Genomic DNA, 13,967 nt, shown 5'->3' with positions numbered 1-13,967 from the left:
TACCAATATTCAAAAAGGGCTCTAAAAGTGAACCTGGAAATTATAGGCCAGTAAGTCTAACCTCTATTGTTGGTAAAATATTTGAAGGGTTTCTGAGGGATGTTATTCTGGATTATCTCAATGAGAATAACTGTGTAACGCCATATCAGCATGGGTTTATGAGGAATCGCTCCTGTCACACCAATCTAATCAGCTTTTATGAAGAGGTAAGCTATAGACTGGACCAAGGTGAGTCATTGGATGTGGTATATCTTGATTTTTCCAAAGCGTTTGATACCGTGCCACACAAGAGGTTGGTACACAAAATGAGAATGCTGGGTCTGGGGGAAAATGTGTGTAAATGGGTAAATAACTGGCTGAGTGATAGAAAGAAGAGGGTGGTTATAAATGGTATATTCTCTTACTGGGTCGCTGTGACCAGTGGGGACCGCAGGGGTCGGTGTTGGGACCTGTTCTCTTCAACATATTTATTAACGATCTGGTAGAAGGTTTACACAGTAAAAAATCGATATTTGCAGATGATACAAAACTATGTAAAGCAGTCAATACAAGAGAAGATAGTATTCTGCTGCAGATGGATCTGGATAAGTTGGGAACTTGGGCAGAAAGGTGGCAGATGCAGTTTTAACAATGATAAATGTAAGGTTATACACATGGGAAGAAGGAATCAATATCACCATTACACACTGAATGGTAAACCACTGGGTAAATCTGACATGGAGAAGGACTTGGGGATCCTAGTTAATGATAAACTTACCTGGAGCAGCCAGTGCCAGGCAGTGGCTGCCAAGGCAAACAGGATCATGGGGTGCATTAAAAGAGGTCTGGATACACATGATGAGAGCATTATTCTGCCTCTATACAAATCTCTGGTTAGACCGCACATGGAGTACTGTGTACAGTTTTGGGCACCGGTGCTCAGGAAGGATATAATGGAACTAGAGCGGGTACAAAGGAGGGCAACAAAATTAATAAAGGGGATGGGGGAACTACAATACCCAGAGAGATTGGCAAAATTAGGATTATTTAGTCTAGAAAAAAGACGACTGAGGGGCGATCTAATAACCATGTATAAGTGTATATATAAGGGGACAATACAAATATCTCTCCGAGGATCTGTTTATACCGTGGAAGGTGACGGTCACAAGGGGGCATTCTCTGTGTCTGGAGGAGAAAAGGTTTTTCCACCAACATAGAAGAGGATTCTTTACTGTTAGGGCAGTGAGAATCTGGAATTCCCTGCCTGAGGAGGTGGTGATGGCGAACTCAGTCAAAGGGTTCAAGAGAGGCCTGGATGTCTTCCTGGAGCGTAACAATATTGCATCTTGCAGTTATTGTTAGGTTCTTTAGAAGGACGTAGATCTGGGGATTTATTCTGACAGAATTTTATAGGCTGAACTGGATGGACTAATGTCTTTTTTCGGCCTTACTAACTATGTTACTATGATACTGCACATCCGCCACGTACTGCACATCCGCCACGTATTCAACTCAAATTGTGGTGAATGTGCAGTACCCGGCCGCAGCCACTGTGCTGTGCAGCTCCGCAACTGAGCAGTTGCTGCCATCGCCAGCATGGTAAACGGCTGATCGGTGGGGATCAGACATATATGACCTGTTCTAAGCATAGGCCATCAATGTGTAAAAGTCCCAGACAATCCTTTAAAAGAACAGAGATTGTAGAAAAAGTCTTGCCAATTTTGCTGATTATTATGACTTGAATATTTGTTAGTGTGATTTTTTTCTTACTTTATAATGGAAAATAAGAAATATTAAAGCAACTGGATTCGGTTTTCATTTAGCCACAATATAAGTGCGGTATATTTTAAAGGGAAACTGTCCAATTATACATGCTAGCCAAACAATGGGCACCATGAATCGTAGGCCGGCTTCGGCATTATAAATACTAGGTTTGACTCACTCTGAAGTGCTGCGGAGTTTCAGAGAAAACTTGCTTTGTACAGGGATCCAGTAACAGGGTGACTCAGCGGAGTAGTCACAGCAGCAGATCCCCACCATCTGGTGTCCCCGCCCGCCTGTGTGATTGACAGGTCTCTCCCTGTGTGTGTTCAGTGATTTTACAAATGAGTGAAGCCAATAACTACATCCACACGCAGCAATATATCACTTGATAAGACATTCCAGTTGCATTATGTCGGTGACTTTTTTTGTTGTGTCCCATGCCAATAGTATTTTTCGTAAAACTATAACAAAAATAAGTCTCACACATGCAGCTCTTATGTTTTTTATGCTACGTTAGAGACTTTAAAAAAAAAAACCTTGCATTAGTCCTAGGCGTTTTGAGCACTCTTAATTATTGGCTATGATTGAGAGCGTGGTTGTGCTCGAAACACCTAGGCCTTTTAAAGCACTCAAATAAATGATGATTTTAATATTTTAATAATGTTCTTTCACTTGTTTTTCTAAAAAAAAAAAGTTTTTTTTGCGGCAGCTGGACTTTTTGCCTTTTTCTCTTCATGTCTACTTACCTGAAGCCTAAGCCAGGATTTGTCATCGGTGAGCTGATGTGAACATCATACTTTTTCAAATCAAATATGTCTCCAGATCCAAAAACCTAGAGCTTCAAAAATACATAGAGTTTCACCGCTCTCTGGTCCTTACCTGTCTCTCCACACAGCTCCTTGCCCAGTTCTCCAGTCTTCTTGTAGATCCCCAGGTCCTCTTCGGCACCTCTGCAATGACTAGTCCTCGCTATGCCGTGTTGTCATGGGACGACACACAACATGATATCAAGATGCCTAGTCAAGAGGTCAGAAGACCACTACGAAGAACAGGAGGTATGTAGAAGAGGACCAGAGGATTGGGCAGAGAGCCGTGCAGAGGGACATGTGAGGGTCAAGGAGGGGCACTTTCCCAACTCTTTATGACCCCAAAAATGGTGGCTGAGAAGGGGACATCCAACTAAATTCAGAAATAAAGTTATAGAAGCTTGAAGTAAAAAGGAAAAGTCCCAAAACTTCTATAAGATGTGATTTCTTTGTAATTTGCAGGATTCTGTCCGATCTCTCCTTGAGTTTCTCATCGTCTCATCCATTGCAATGAAAATGACACAAATATTTACGCACTAAAACATATGATGTAATATTATCGAATGTTCCTGCTAAGACATCATCCGATAAAAATGTACAAAGCACAAAGGCAAAAATAAGTTGTTGATTCAGTGACATGGCCGGTACAGTGAGCGTATTGTCTTTAGCCGAGAGTTCATTTATCGGGTCATTTAACTGATGTAAGTAGGTACAGCATTGTACTGAATGTCTTTATGCCAAATTAGCCGAGTGGCTAGAGTTTAGCGTGAGGTCATGGACTTTAAATAAATGTATGCTTTGTTCAATGCTAAGACTGCATGGCAGGTTTATGCAAATTGCTTTTCTAGCAAACACTGTGAGATCTGCTCAGAGCTCCTTTATAACTGACTGTACCTATAGGCTCTCAGCTGAATAGCAATCTGCAGCTTTTTTGTTTAGAACCAAGGGAAATAAATTTTACAGGAAGGAGATCATTGGAGCTAACTGGGACAAAGTACAATAACCCCAAAAGAGCAACCAAGTCATCTAGGAGTCACAAGACCCTCGAAAACAGTACAAATCGGCCTTGGCTGACTTATATGTAGGCACATGGATTACAGTGCCATACTATGGAGCAATAGGCATCCTGGTGTTTGGCATTGTATTACAAAGATCTTCAACAATGGTTCTAGAGAAGAATATGTCACTTACATGGCATCTGATGGAGCATGCCACAACTTCATCTGCTTGTGTATGAAATCAGGCATAATGAGTCACAATATAGCCCCATAGACTATATGCATGAGCTCTAAAGGCCCTTTTTATTTTGGTCTATAAATGGGCAAATGAACGATTGTAAAAAAAAAAAAAATCACATGTTCCCGATCATTGTCCCATGCATCCATAGCGGCAATTGACTGACAAACGAGCAAACTGTGTTTGACAGCTGAGGGCATCTTTTGTGAGTTATACAGTTTGCGCTGACCAAATTAAAAGTCCTCTGAACAGGCGCCGATCTGTTTTTCATTTAATTGATTGACGCTTGCTGTTGGCCGAAAACTGCAAGTGTCAACTGTAAGCACAAAATGAGTGTTTAAACCAAACACAGGCCCTCAGGGCACCCTCTGTGTGTCTGAGTATATTCAGGTCACCCTCTGTGTGGCTGAGTATGGTCAGGGCACCCTCTGTGCAGCTGAGTATGGTCAGCGCACCCTCTGTGTGTCTGAGTATATTCAGGTCACCCTCTGTGTGGCTGAGTATGGTCAGGGCACCCTCTGTGTAGCTGAGTATGGTCAGGGCACCCTCTGTGCAGCTGAGTATGGTCAGGGCACCCTCTGTGCAGCTGAGTATGGTCAGGGCACCCTCTGTGTGGCTGAGTATGGTCAGGGCACCCTCTGTGCGGCTGAGTATGGTCAGGGCACGCTCTGTGCAGCTGAGTATGGTCAGGGCACCCTCTGTGCAGCTGAGTATGGTCAGGGCACCCTCTGTGTGGCTGAGTATGGTCAGGGCACCCTCTGTGTGGCTGAGTGGTCAGGGCACCCTCTGTGTGGCTGAGTATGGTCAGGGCACCCTCTGTGTGGCTGAGTGGTCAGGGCACCCTCTGTGTGGCTGAGTATGGTCAGGGCACCCTCTATGTGGCTGAGAATGGTCAGGGCACCCTCTGTGCGGCTGAGTATGGTCAGGGCACCCTCTGTGCAGCTGAGTATGGTCAGGGCACCCTCTGTGCAGCTGAGTATGGTCAGGGCACCCTCTGTGCAGCTGAGTATGGTCAGGGCACCCTCTGTGCAGCTGAGTATGGTCAGGGCACCCTCTGTGCAGCTGAGTATGGTCAGGGCACCCTCTGTGTGGCTGAGTGGTCAGGGCACTCTCTGTGCAGCTGAGTATGGTCAGGGCACCCTCTGTGCGGCTGAGAATGGTCAGGGCACCCTCTGTGCGGCTGAGTATGGTCAGGGCACCCTCTGTGCAGCTGAGTATGGTCAGGGCACCCTCTGTGCAGCTGAGTATGGTCAGGGCACCCTCTGTGCAGCTGAGTATGGTCAGGGCACCCTCTGTGCAGCTGAGTATGGTCAGGGCACCCTCTGTGCAGCTGAGTATGGTCAGGGCACCCTCTGTGCAGCTGAGTATGGTCAGGGCACCCTCTGTGCAGCTGAGTATGGTCAGGGCACCCTCTGTGCAGCTGAGTATGGTCAGGGCACCCTCTGTGCAGCTGAGTATGGTCAGGGCACCCTCTGTGCAGCTGAGTATGGTCAGGGCACCCTCTGTGTGGCTGAGTGGTCAGGGCACCCTCTGTGTGGCTGAGTATGGTCAGGGCAACCTCTGTGTGGCTGAGTATGGTCAGGGCACCCTCTGTGTGGCTGAGTAAGGTCTGGGCACCCTCTGTGGGGCTGAGTAATAATAATAATAATAATAATAAATTTTATTTTTATAGCGCCGACATATTCCGCAGCACTTTACATTTCAGAGGGGATTTGTACAGACAATAGACATTACAGCATAACAATAATCACATACAGTAGATTATAACAAATACCAAGAGGAGTGAGGGCCCTGCTCGCAAGCTTACAGTCTATGAGGAAAGAGGTAGACACGAAAGGTGGGTGGTAACAGTTGCCCTGATTGTATGGACCAGCCATAATGTTAAGTGTGTAACAGTACAGACACAGAGGGCTAATGGATGCATAAAGCATGTGGGAACATGATGCTGGGAACCTGGTTATGGTAAAATTTTTGGCTCTGCCACACAGGGATAGGTTAGGTTAATGTGTTGAGGCGATAGGCCAGTCTGAATAAATGCGTTTTCAGGACACGCTTAAAATTGTGGGGACTGGGGACTAATCGTATTGACCTGGGAAGTGCATTCCAAAGAATTGGCGCGGCACGTGTAAAGTCTTGGAGACGGGAGTGGGAGGTTCTGACTATTGAGGATACTAACCTCAGGTCATCAGCAGAACGGAGGGCGCGGGTAGGGTGGTATACTGAAACAAGGGAGGAGATGTAGGGTGGTCAGGGTCAGGGTCAGGGAGTATGGTCAGGGCACCCTCTGTGGGGCTGAGTATGGTCAGGGCACCCTCTGTGCGGCTGAGTATGGTCAGGGCACCCTCTGTGCGGCTGAGTATGGTCAGGGCACCCTCTGTGCGGCTGAGTATGGTCAGGGCACCCTCTGTGCGGCTGAGTATGGTCAGGGCACCCTCTGTGCGGCTGAGTATGGTCAGGGCACCCTCTGTGCGGCTGAGTATGGTCAGTGGTCAGGGCACCAGAGCTGTCAATTAAGGTAGGACTGGAGGGCAGAGAGAGATGGAAAACAAGCATGTGGCAAGGTGCACTGGACTTTTTTGGCCACACCAAGGGTGCACTGAGCTTACTGTGCTTAGTTGGAACAGACATTTTGTGCTCCCAGCCTCCCTTTAAGGGCAGGTGCAGATCACTGTATGTTCTCCATCTCAGATAAACTGTCCAATTATGCCAATCACACTCTGATCAGAGTGGGATCCATTTTTCTTAGATATGGAGAAAAAACTAAAACTTTTTCCATCTTCTCCATTCAGTCATCCGAGTGCAGTCTGATGTTTTCCACGGACACATAGACATAGGCAAGTGCCTCCGATTCAGAGGCAAATCATGCATGCTGCAATTTTTTTTCCTTGGACCATGAAAAAATCTTGACAAGTCTATGGCCTCGTGGAATAACATTGGTCCGTTAAAACAACGGATTGCACTCGGGCCTAAATTACGTTCACCTTCCTGAGCCATACGACTGATAATTAGTAAGTGACTGTTATATCCCTTGCTGCTGGTGTAAGGTGTACTGATTCCTATTCAATATAGCACTTGGAGTAGTGAGAATGAAGATACTGCTCTATGCATGACCATAAACCCTGCATGGCATAGTGGTACCTATGTATGTACAATGACATGGGTTATTTGTCATCTAGTGCTCTATTTTTGTTCTTTTGTTTTCATAGGCAGTGTAGTGTCAATATCTCTATAGATCTGTGCTTATTTAATGTCTTATTAGCTGTATAAAACAATAAAAGTGACAGCAAGAAGATTTGTCATCATTTGCTCCATCCATTGCTGAAGCCATGGGTACTTCAGCCACTTCTGCTTAGGTGGCCAAACATTACAAGGTGCAAGGGGAAAGCTGTTCCTTTCCAGTTGTCATCTTATTTATGGACATCTGACTGCAGAATAGTCAAAAGGATTTCCTAGTGTATGGGCACCTTAGACTGTATGGCCTTGTCTAGGGGCACATTAGACTGTATGGCCTCGTGTATGGGCACATTAGACTGTATGGCCTCGTGTATGGGCACATTAGACTGTATGGCCTTGTATATGGGCACATTAGACTATATGGCCTTGTATATGGGCACATTAGACTATATGGCCTTGTGTATGGGCACATTAGACTATATGGCCTTGTGTATGGGCACATTAGACTGCATGGCCTTGTGTATGGGCACATTAGACTGTATGGCCTTGTATATGGGCACATTAGACTATATGGCCTTGTATATGGGCACATTAGACTATATGGCCTTGTGTATGGGCACATTAGACTATATGGCCTTGTGTATGGGCACATTAGACTATATGGCCTTGTGTATGGGCACATTAGACTGCATGGCCTTGTGTATGGGCACATTAGACTATATGGCCTTGTGTATGGGCACATTAGACTGTAGGGCCACATTAGACTGCATGGCCTTGTGTATGGGCACATTAGACTGTATGGCCTTGTATATGGGCACATTAGACTATATGGCCTTGTGTATGGGCACATTAGACTGTATGGCCTTGTGTATGGCCACATTAGACTATATGGCCTTGTGTATGGGCACATTAGACTGTATGGCCTTGTGTATGGGCACATTAGACTGCATGGCCTTGTGTATGGGCACATTAGACTGCATGGCCTTGTGTATGGGCACATTAGACTGTATGGCCTTGTATATGGGCACATTAGACTATATGGCCTTGTGTATGGGCACATTAGACTGCATGGTCTCGTGTATGGGCACATTAGACTGAATTTCCTTGTGTATGGGCACATTAGACTGAATTTCCTTGTGTATATTCACATTAGACTGTATAGCCTCTTGTATGGGCACATTAGACTATATGGCCTTGTGTATGGGCACATTAGACTGTATGGCCTTGTGTATGGGCACATTAGACTGCATGGCCTTGTGTATGGGCACATTAGACTGCATGGCCTTGTGTATGGGCACATTAGACTGTATGGCCTTGTATATGGGCACATTAGACTATATGGCCTTGTGTATGGGCACATTAGACTGCATGGTCTCGTGTATGGGCACATTAGACTGAATTTCCTTGTGTATGGGCACATTAGACTGAATTTCCTTGTGTATATTCACATTAGACTGTATAGCCTCTTGTATGGGCACATTAGACTATATGGCCTTGTGTATGGGCACATTAGACTGCATGGCCTTGTGTATGGGCACATTAGACTATATGCCTTGTGTATGGGCACATTAGACTGTATGGCCTTGTGTATGGGCACATTAGACTGCATGGCCTTGTGTATGGGCACATTAGACTGTATGGCCTTGTGTATGGGCACATTAGACTATGGCCTTGTGTATGGGCACATTAGACTGTATGGCCTTGTGTATGGGCACATTAGACTGCATGGCCTTGTGTATGGGCACATTAGACTGTATGGCCTTGTATATGGGCACATTAGACTATATGGCCTTGTGTATGGGCACATTAGACTGCATGGTCTCGTGTATGGGCACATTAGACTGAATTTCCTTGTGTATGGGCACATTAGACTGAATTTCCTTGTGTATATTCACATTAGACTGTATAGCCTCTTGTATGGGCACATTAGACTATATGGCCTTGTGTATGGGCACATTAGACTGCATGGCCTTGTGTATGGGCACATTAGACTATATGGCCTTGTGTATGGGCACATTAGACTGTATGGCCTTGTGTATGGGCACATTAGACTGTATGGCCTTGTATATGGGCACATTAGACTGTATGGCCTTGTATATGGGCACATTAGACTATATGGCCTTGTGTATGGGCACATTAGACTGCATGGCTTTGTGTATGGGCACATTAGACTATATGGCCTTGTGTATGGGCACATTAGACTGCATGGCCTTGTGTATGGGCACCTTAGACTGCATGGCTTTGTGTATGGGCACATTAGACTATATGGCCTTGTGTATGGGTACATTAGACTGCATGGTCTCGTGTATGGGCACATTAGACTGAATTTCCTTGTGTATGGGCACATTAGACTGAATTTCCTTGTGTATATTCACATTAGACTGTATAGCCTCTTGTATGGGCACATTAGACTATATGGCCTTGTGTATGGGCACATTAGACTGCATGGCCTTGTGTATGGTCACATTAGACTATATGGCCTTGTGTATGGGCACATTAGACTAATATGGCCTTTTGTATGGGCACATTAGACTATATGGCCTTGTGTATGGGCACATTAGACTATATGGCCTTGTGTATGGGCACATTAGACTGTATGGCCTTGTGTATGGGCACATTAGACTGTATGGCCTTGTATATGGGCATATTAGACTATATGGCCTTGTGTATGGGCACATTAGACTGCATGGCTTTGTGTATGGGCACATTAGACTATATGGCCTTGTGTATGGGCACATTAGACTGCATGGCCTTGTGTATGGGCACATTAGACTGCATGGCTTTGTGTATGGGCACATTAGACTGCATGGCCTTGTGTATGGGCACATTAGACTGCATGGCCTTGTGTATGGGCACATTAGACTATATGGCCTTGTGTATGGGCACATTAGACTGTATGGCCTTGTGTATGGGCACATTAGACTATATGGCCTTGTGTATGGGCACATTAGACTGTATGGCCTTGTATATGGGCACATTAGACTATATGGCCTTGTGTATGGGCACATTAGACTGTATGGCCTTGTATATGGGCACATTAGACTGTATGGTCTTGTGTATGGGCATCTTAGACTGTATGGCCTCGTGTATGGGCACATTAGACTATATGGCCTTGTATATGGGCACATTAGACTATATGGCCTTGTGTATGGGCACATTAGACTGCATGGTCTTGTGTATGGTCACATTAGACTGAATTTCCTTGTGTATGGGCACATTAGACTGAATTTCCTTGTGTATATTCACATTAGACTGTATAGCCTCTTGTATGGGCACATTAGACTATATGGCCTTGTGTATGGGCACATTAGACTATATGGCCTTGTGTATGGGCACATTAGACTGTATGGCCTTGTGTATGGGCACATTAGACTGTATGGCCTTGTGTATGGGCACATTAGACTGCATGGTCTCACACATGGGCACACTAGCACATATGCTGAATGTAAAGGTGTAGCATCGTGGAAACCTAGCATTACACAAGGGAAAGGCTAAATAATTATTTGCAATCATTGTTAATTACATACTGTGCTTGTAACGATTCCCCAGTAGCGGTGAGTCAGACATTGGGCAGAGACTCCACGTTACGGTAACTCCAGGGATTTACGTGATTTTTATTGAAGAAAGGAGAAGAAATTGAATTTCCTGTTGTATTTGCTGCGGTGGAGACTTCAGGATTATTAGGAAAGTTTGAAATTGTTGACAAGAAAGTGTTTTTTTTTTTTCCTAAATAATTACAAGAACTTGATAATAACAATCTTCCAGAAACCAGTCACGATGAGAAAAGCCGATCTGTTTTCAGGAATTTCTGTGTGGCATCAATTACTGTACACGAGGAGGGAGCCCTGACTTTATTCTTCCATCAATCAATAGGTTCACATCCAGTGAGCCAGAAAGACTTGGTGTAAAGGGAAAAATATAATCCATAACAAAGAAGTCATCAGTTTTTCTTACACTATGGGAAATTAACTGTGTGGAGCTCGTTGTTAAGCGAGACATGCCACAAATATTTTGTCAACTGCACAAATATCCTTTATATAAGCAATAACTATGGGGTGCTAGTGCTACAAAATTTGCAGTCACAATTGGGTTCTAGGGCCTTAAATGAAATCTGTCACCTGATTTCTGCTACCCCATCTAAGAGCAACATGATGTAGGTGCACTGACCCTGATTCCAGTGATGCGTCACTTAGTTTACTGCTTGCTGTAATTTTGATAGTGTCCCTGTTTTATTTGCTACAATCTAGCAGTTCTCTAAATGCTGATTTCTGTATAACCCCGCCCCCACCACTGATTGGCAGCTTTCTGTGTACACTGTGCATAGGCAGAGAACTACCAATCATTGATGGGAGTGCAGTTATTCAGAACTCATGAATATGGAGAACTACCTGGCTGCAGATTTAATAGTCCTCTAGTGAGAAAATCTCTATTTTATCAGTATGAGTTTTTCATAACTATAACAAGCAGCCCAGAAAGTGACACATTGCTGGAATCAGGGTCTCCATCTCTACATTATGCTGCTCTCATATTAGGTGGCAAAAACCTGATGACAGATTTCCTTTAAAGGGCCAAGTTACACAATAGATTATGCCAATAGTGTATACGGTGCATCATAGTTGGTTGCCCCTTTATAAGGGTCTATGTCCACGTTTTAATCTACCTAGGCTGAAAATATAGCACTGATTAATTAGTTAATCAAAGAGTTAAAGGGATTGTTCCACATTCACATCTTGTCACCTATCCACAAGATTCTGGAGATCTCACTAAACATGAGAACAGGACTCCCCCTTGTTCCCCATTTGTAGTGTTGCTCCATTCACAATCCATAGGACTTATGGAGATACCCCAGAGCTGTACTTCGCTATTTCGATTTACAGCTTTCGATTAGTCAGCTTTCACTTTATTCAAACTGGAGGCCCAGAACCCCATTCTTATCTTCAGCTTGTAAGCACTGCACTGAGGCTGGCTAGGATGCCTTGAGCACACTCAACTCCAGATCCCGGCCAGCTTCAGTGCTACTTTACTCCTTTGATGCTGTAAAGGCAAAGCCGTCTCAAAAAATCATCATCAGGAAGATTACGGTTCCCACCAGCGACACAGCAGTGCTAATAGTCAGCAGTACTGCCAGCTAAGCAGTAAAAAAGCATCGTGGGACCAACAATTTAATTGCAATTGTCACGAGCTTTGACCTTTTTTTTATTTGTTATTTGTAAGGCATCTTGCATTTATATATATTTTTAGCCTTTCGATGCTAGTAAGTGTTAATCTGAGTAATGCCATGACGGACATGGTTTCTTGTGCGCTGTAACTTACTTTTCCTAGAGCTTTTTTTCCCTTTGGTTGCTGTATTTCCATTGGTTTAGACAGGATGTCATGCAAGGCTAAATATTTGCTCGTTCTTAAGCGTGCTAAACCCTTGTGATACGATGTACAGTATGCGTGAATTGAGTGTGTGTATGTTAAGTGTATTCTAAACCCCAGGAGCCTGGATCAGATGCCAGCTGTTACATCAGTCCTGCTGGTAATCTTACATGCTAGTCTATGACCTTGACATTGCAGTTGTGGGCTTACCCTGTGTAACATCTATTTTTTAAGGTTGATTTAAGTGGGATGTATGGTGTTTAACCTGTTTTTAGGATACCTTATTAATGCAAATATCTACATTTTATTGTTTCCAATTATAGGGTTTTCTAGGACTAAAACACTGATGACCTATCCTTAAAGGGAATCTGTCGCCCAGAAAATGACATTTAAACTGCCTAAACTTTTGTGTAGTGGAAATAGCCCCTGTTTATATCATACTAAGTACAGCTTAAACTTTATAGTTAATTAAAAATCAACTTTCGATTCGATATGCAGATGAGAGCGTTTCAATCCACTCTTGACGTAGCCTATGCCTTGTTGCACCACTACGCCCTCCTTTTTGCATAATAAAGCCACTACTCCTCATTAATTGACCGGTCTCTAAGGCTCAGAGCGAACGTTGCCTCTCCTGTCTGCGCCTCCGCACTGACACTGGATGATCGCAGCAGCGCTCATAGTGTCAGCATAGGCACACACAACAGCTGCGGACGCGCTCTGACGACCCGATCATGCCTGTCTGTGACCAGCGCCAGAGGTCAGAGCGTGCCCACGCAGATCCCCTATATAAATGTTTAGGCAGTGTCCAAGACTCACTTTAACATACCAATATGATGAGCGTACCAACAGGGATTGTTTAGGATTTAAAGAAGCTCTCCTCGCATCAAAGTATTTATTCCGTTAATATGTTGCAGACATCATATTATACAGTACTGAGTTCTTACTTGCTCATTTTGCCTTTCTACCCAACTAATTCTTCTCTCTTCTCTGATCTTTCTTGAAACAGGAAGTCTCTTGTCCCTGCATAAATCATCCCCCTCTTCACCCCAGCTGCTCCTCCTCTCCCTGTGAGGGACTTTTGCAGTGACTTATGACTCATACAGGGAAAATAGACTTCTACATAGAGCCAAGAAGGACTCTTTTAGTTTTAATGGGAACCTGTTACAAGAACAAATTCTATTAACCTTCAGATATGAAGTTAATCTGCAGGTTGATAGCATTACTAACCTGCCTGGCACCTGCACTTAGCCTATTGCTGCGAGGAGAAAGTTAACTTTATTCTCCCCTGAAGTGTTCCCGTCTTAGTCACGGGGCGGCGCCGGCATTGGCTCAGTCACTGCTCTGTGTATAGAGAGCGGCATCTGTAACCACACCCCCGGTAATGACTGACAGTTGGCCCTAATGCAGAGCATGCGTCAGTTGGGGCCGGGGGTGCGGTTACAGCCGTGGCTATCCTCAGAGTGGTTACTGAACCAGTGCCGTCCGTGCCCCCCATGACTGAAACTGCCTCCCCGACCCTGTCACGGTCTCAGTCACAGGGACGGCACTCAGTCACCACTTTGTGAATACAGACCAAAGCCGAATGCTGCCGTGGGGAGTAAACTTAATTTTCTCCCTGTAGCGTTTGGCTAAGAGCAGGCACCGACC

The 13,967-nt window shown here is 44.6% G+C and overlaps 1 protein-coding gene across 2 annotated transcripts in view; it reads left to right on the top strand.

The window, feature by feature from the left end:
• Positions 1-13,967, top strand: part of NRIP1 (nuclear receptor interacting protein 1) — a 101,295-nt gene that overhangs the window by 76,079 nt on the left and 11,249 nt on the right. The gene's annotated exons all lie outside the window — the stretch shown is intronic.

This window comes from Dendrobates tinctorius, unplaced genomic scaffold (genome assembly GCF_039654945.1).
Source record: "Dendrobates tinctorius isolate UK_male_01 unplaced genomic scaffold, ASM3965494v1 ptg000084l, whole genome shotgun sequence".
Lineage (NCBI taxonomy): Eukaryota > Metazoa > Chordata > Amphibia > Anura > Dendrobatidae > Dendrobates > Dendrobates tinctorius.
The sequence above is the reverse complement of the archived record's forward strand: the minus strand, read 5'-3'. Positions and strand labels throughout refer to the sequence as shown.